The following is a 6,694-nucleotide window of genomic DNA, read 5'->3' as shown; positions in this document are numbered from 1 at the left end:
GATATTCATTAAACTATAACATTTTGGGCCATAAGACTCTTCATGGGCCTTATTGAGCCTAAAATTTCTCATATCGTTTTCATGGGCCTTATTGGGCCGAAAACCACTTGTTTAATTTTAATGGGCCGAAAAACCCATTTCCTTTGCCATTTTGGGCTGTATACACATATGTGGGCCCAATGGGCCGAAAATTCTTATTGGGCTACATGCTTTCGATGGCTATCAAGTTCAAGCCTAATGTTTAATCTTTTCTTCTACCCCTCTCCTCTAATTCTCGGTTATATAAAAAAAAGATTAACTAGCTAAATGCATGCCACCTCAAAGTAATCCACCATATAAACATGCAATATCCAACATATCTCCATAACTTCACATCACTAGGGTCAAACTCTACGCACTCCTCTCCTCCCCTCTCTCTCTCTCTACTTACGACCGAAGATCCCACACCCCTCCCCACTTCATCCATCTTCAATCCCTAAAATCCTCTAATAACCTTCAAGAAGTCTCTCATTTCTCCTACAAGAAATCGTGAGTTAGTGTGTGTGTGTGTGTGCTCAAGAAGGTCCTTCAAACTCACATACTAGGTAAGCTACTTCACTCTTAAGTTGAATAAATCCATCTTATGCTAAGATCTTCCCTCGAAACCTCACCAATCTCGTGTTTATGCTCCTAGAACTCTCTAGGAACCGAAAATCTCATTAAAGGAACTTGCAAGACCGAAAATATCTTATTTTTCTCTTCAAAAACGAATCCATCACCAAGGTGAGTTCATACCCCCTTGTTTTCGGTTTTTACTATGTTTTGGGGGAGGATACAAGTTGTTTTTGTGTTAGATCTATGTATTTATGCATGTATATGTGTGTTTTCATGTTATATGTTGTGATTATGCTATGAAAACTTGTTAAAACTTCATATAAACTCGAGATCTACTAAAGTTTGGTGATGTTTGTAAACTAAATCATCATATGCAACTTACTATGAAGTTGAAAGGATTAAACATGTTAAGGAACACAAGAAAACTAAACAAAAGCATATAAGGGGCCATATTTGACAAATAAACAAAAAGTAAAGCCTTTTTGACAACTCAGGGTTTTGAGAGGACCAAAAGAGTCATTTTTAGATGAAAATGGATCTTTGTGATATCCACGGTTTTAAAGGGGCCAAAAATGTAAATTTTCACAAAATGGGCTTCTATTTGGGCCTTCACGATTTTAATGGGCCAAATTTGTCAATTTTCACAAAGATGGGTCTTATTTAGAAACTCATGGTTTACATGGGCCTAAAAAGGTAATTATTGACTTTTTATGGATTAAATTGTAATTTTAAACAAACATGAGCCAAAATGTAAATTTTCGGTCAAATGGGCTGAAAATGTCATTTCTATTAAAATTTGGGCCGAAAATGTTATGTCTACAAAAAGTGGGTTGAAAATGTCATTTTATACAAAATGAGCCCTTAAAAGTAAACTTTTGGTCATCAATGGGCCTAAAGTGTCATTTTTACCAAAAATGTGCATTAATTGTAAATTTTCGACTTAATAGGCCAAGAATGTCATTTTTGACAAAAAGTGGGCCTTTTATGTCATTTTGATAAATAAGTGAACTAAAACAAGCAATATAATAACAAACGGGCAAATTACCTCGTTCTCACTTTTATTGGGCCTTGTTTACCCATTTTCATGTTATTGGGCCTTCGTGGTCCATTTACATGCTTATTGGGCCTGATACATTCATTACATGTTTATTGGGCCTCAGTGATCCATTACATGCTTATCGGGCCTGATACATTCATTACATGTATATTGGGCCTTAGTGACCCATTTACATGCTTGATAGGTCTGTATACTCTTCACATGTTTATTGGGCCTTGTTGACCCATTTACATGCTCGACGGACCTTGTATACACATTTCATGCTTATTGGGCCTCATTCATTCATGTACCTACACATTGGGCCTTGTAACCTAAATACATACACAGAAACATTATTTAAAACATTAAATAGTGTGTTACAATATTCGCGTAAACATAGTTAAGGTTCTTGTGAGACGTTCATTCATTCGAACCTACCTAGTGTACAACCTTAAGTCTTGTAGTTATAACCAGAGTCTCCTGGAGGGAGAGCAAGAGTTTGTGTATAGATCTATACGGGGTTGACAACCCCGCACCTGAGTTGTTCGCTACAGCTAGACTAGGCCAGTCTAGGGTGACAAACGTCTTACCGTAAACAAGCGACGCCTGAAAAACGTCATGACAGGCAAATCAGTCATATCAAGCATGGTTATAACGACTCACATAGAGATTAACTCCACTGTAAATTTACGGAATACATATACATTTCTGCAGTTACGAAACTATACAAACATCAGTTTACGGTCTTAGGGTTTTAAGCAGAAAATATCGGATTTTCTGGGAAAATACATTATACATATTACTTACAACAAGAAAACATGGGATTTTTTTTGGAATACTCTCTTTATACATTTTCAAAACAGAAACACACATGCTTTAATACAAGATTTGATACAAAACTTTCAAACCATTTTTACAGAAAATATCGGATTTTCTGGTGTTTACAAAGTGATACAAAACTTTTCATACAAACATACTTATGAACTCACCAACGTTATATATGTTGACCGTTTTCAAAATAACTTGTATTCTCAGGAAATCGTTAAGCGGGTTGGTCATCAAGAACACATGGATTTTGTTGTATTTTTGTTATCATCATACACTTATTATTTTGGCATGTAATTTGTAATCCAACACACTTATGTAAACAATGATGGTTGAATTATTGTATGTGTGATGATGATGTTGTCTTGATTCAATTATTTACACTGTGATGATATTACAAGATGAAGTCACCTAAACCCCCGGACGTTTCCGCCGTTCTGGTTCGGGGGTGTGACACTTGAGCTGGCATATATGTAAGGTATGCGGTATTTTGGGGAACTCACTAAGCTTCATGCTTACGGTTTTCAGTTTATGTTTCGGGTACTTCTGAATCAAACGGGAAGATCTCGGGATGATCGCATCGCACACATAAGGATTTTTCACATATTTGACTCTGATGTGTTTTGGATGATTATGAATACATTATGATTTTCATTTTGTTTTACTAAACATGTTTGGTTGATGTTTTAATTAATATGAAAACAAAAAATTTTGGTTTTGAATTTTGAGACGTTACAAGTAGGTATCAGAGCCTTGGTTTAAGGAATTCGGGCACACACTCGGGTATGTGAACTCAAACGAAGGACATGGAAAATTTTCATAAAAAGAAATGTTTTATAAAAAAGGAGTTTTCTAATGAAAGAAAGGGGTGTGGTGCATGCACTCGACCGAGCTCAAGTAAGTTTTCCGAAAATACCCATACATGTTTTGTGTTATGCTTGGAATTGAGAATATGTGAATCACATGCTAGATTAGGGCTAAGGATATGCTCAGGATTTGCATGATAGGATGCTAGGAGAGATGCATTTATATGCATGTTGTATGAGCTTGTAAACTTACATGCTAGTACTGATCAATCAGTGATAGGATGGCATGTTTAGGTTATGCCTTGATTCTGATTACTCAATGCTCGAGTGTTGCTTGCTTTGTGCTTTTAGGAGTTTCCAATAACATCAGCTAACTAGTAAGTGAATACACTAAATTACATATTACTGAGATTAGATAATTTTAGAATGTTAGGTTTAACTCTACTGCGTAGTTCTTCTTTGAGTCCAACCGTTGTAGTGTGAAACCTTTCATTCGAAGAATTATCTGGTGTCGGTGGTATGTAATTGTACTCGTAAGGTAGTTAGAAGGTGTTAGGGGGAGTTCCTTCTGCAGCTGATGGCGGAGAGTGGTGTGGTGGTAGCCTTAGGAAAACCTAGGAGGTGATTCGGTGCAAGGAGCCTTGTTTTGTTGAGGGCTGTTTGGATTGTTAGGGAAGTGACTTGGGCGATTCAGGGCGATCCTTGAGGAAAGTACAGATAGATGTGGAAGGTAGTATGGGCTCGTACTATTGGAAGCATAGGATCCGTACTCGAGTCAATGAGAGTCACAAAGAAACCAGGAAGCTTGTAGACTATGGAATTCTTCGAGTATGTTGTGATGGTTTATATGGCTTATTTTCAATATGGTGTTCACTCGAGGAGGTTCTGGTAGCGACTCTGGTGCCGGTGATGGTTCGGGTTCGGGCTTTGGAGCCGATTTTATGGATGATCAGATGTGGGAGTTCATTTCAACAGAGATTACCCACATTATTCTTGATCAGACTCATGTGATATTTGACACGATTAAGGAGGGTATTCTGGATATTCTGGATGAGCGCTTGGGCACTTTTCGTTCTGAGATGGTGTCGATGATGAGAGCTCTCACTTTGACTTTCCGAGAGTTTCGGGCATGCGAGGCTCTGTAGTTCTTCGGGAAGAAGGACCTGATTGCGAGCAGGCGTTGGTTAGCGGGTGTCACGAACGCCTTCTGGACTAGCTGTTGCCTCGAGGGGGCAAATGTCAGATTTGCTTCCTGACTTCTGAAAGACAGAGCTTGAGATTGGTAGGAGGAGGTTGGGCACGCATTGGGAGGCGAGGTGGTTGAGTCTATGACTTGGGAGGATTTTTATTTATTTATTTATTTTTTTTTACAAATTACAACATTTAGTCCACATGTTCACATGTTCTTCTGCAGTAGTGGTTCACGAAAAATGGTTTATCTTTTAAAAAATAAACAACACCTAACATTAACCGAAAACACCTGTAACAAAAAACATTTATTGTCCACGATACGTGATGGGTACCCCATACTACATTAATTTACATTGCATCTGATGTGTAAATCCTATTACGAAAAATTAAGATATCTTGCAAGTCTCATTAGTCTAAAAGGGGAGCGACACACCAACATAAACACAAATCTTAACTGTATTTTAGTTAACAAACATACGTTAAATTTGTGTGATTTTTTTTGCATAGTAGTTGACAATCATCAAATAAACATCATATCTATCTTTTGTAATTACTATAACTTGCATCCACATTTATTTAAAACCCCTAAGCTCCACTAAAATTAAGAGCACGTGATTGCAACATATCCTCGACCACATGGATGGCACGTTCGCTTGGTACATAATATACTCATTTTATCCGTTGTAACAATTTCCTTTCCCAAACCTTGCCAAAATCAACAAGTGATACACTTATCATGATTAAATACAATTATCGGTGAACACCATGTTGATTTGATAATTTCCTTCACATAGATTCCGACTAATTTCTCCAACAAAAACGATTCAGTACTCTCAAGAGAATGAGAACTAGTCCCAAATCATATACTTAGGGACTTTTAGCAACCTCGTTATAAAATCCATGGTAAATTCATTTTACTTTTGCATAGGAACATCCAAAGGTTGAAACTTACTGGAATGATATTACTGGCACCATTTTTTCCTTTTGTAATTGGAGATGTCCTTCAAACTTTTCCTTAGAAAAGTTTAAGGCACTTGTTTTGGGTACGTTTTTGGCTTAAGACGTTGCAACTCACTTTTCTTTATCCCTTCGAAACGGTTGTCGAAGGGATTTATCCGGTGGAATCTCGTCAACATCACCGTTGTGGTCGATTGTATTAAGGGTGTATAAAGTTTGTTTAACATTTAGGACTGTTTTTAGATAAGGTTGATTGTGTAAGTACATCTACGTTAAGTACGTATTTCAAACTCGTTTTGAGAACTTCCCATGCTCTTTGTGATGGGTAAATGTTTTACCACCGTGGTTACTCCAATATTGTTGGAGAACGGTATTTAAGATGTCAAAATTGTTTCTTCCACTTTTATACATATTGCTAAGATTTTTGAAGATGTCATTGAATTGGGTGCAACTCCCTCAGGTTGCAGCATTTGGAAGACAGAACGTCGTTATAATGATAAATCCCATTTTTCATATCTGTGCGAAAATAGTCTACAACCCACTCCCAATAACGTTTGGCAAATTGGTGGTTCTAGTTATCTTGGGAGATGGATGTCCAAGCATGCGCTAATGTGGCTTTCTCGTCTTCGGACTAATTCCATTATATTTTGTGGCATCATGGTTTTTTTGCCTTTAGTTTTTTAAGCTTTGGTTATTCCTCCGGTTATGTTTTGCGTATCGGATCCGATACCGATTCATGCTCGTGTTGTGGTTGAGAAGGTTGGGGTTGAAATTATTGTTGTTAGAGGATGTTTGGTGGGAATCTGAATGGTTGTCTGTAAGGGTTAGTTGAAAGGGTTGTTCAAAATCATTTTATTGAAATGGATGTTGGAAAAGGTTTTGAAGTGGAATTGGTGAACCCCGTAGCATAATCATGAAGCTATGCATCACTTGGTGAATCGTAATATCTAGTGGTGTGTTCGGGTTTTGCTCTATGGGTTGAGCGAAAAAGTAGGAGGCAAAGAAATGTTTGGAGAGTATAGAATGAAAGGTTATAGTGTAAAGGTATTGTGGTTAATTGATTAGTATTTACATGGAAAATATAGTTTATAAAAAACAACGGCAAGTTTTGACCGTCCGTTTCTTTCCCTCCGCATTGTGAGTGGTGGTTGAGACCACATCGGGCCACGCCAACCATGAACTGTGCCACCAGACGGATCTAGAAAAATAAATTAGTGTATGCAATTATATAGTAAATTTTAATCAATAATTTTTTTAAAGAAAATGCTAGAAAACACTTAACATC

The sequence above is a fragment of the Lactuca virosa genome, chromosome 1 (genome assembly GCF_052849685.1).
Source record: "Lactuca virosa cultivar CGN04683 chromosome 1, Lactuca_virosa_CGN04683_v6, whole genome shotgun sequence".
Lineage (NCBI taxonomy): Eukaryota > Viridiplantae > Streptophyta > Magnoliopsida > Asterales > Asteraceae > Lactuca > Lactuca virosa.
The sequence above is the reverse complement of the archived record's forward strand: the minus strand, read 5'-3'. Positions refer to the sequence as shown.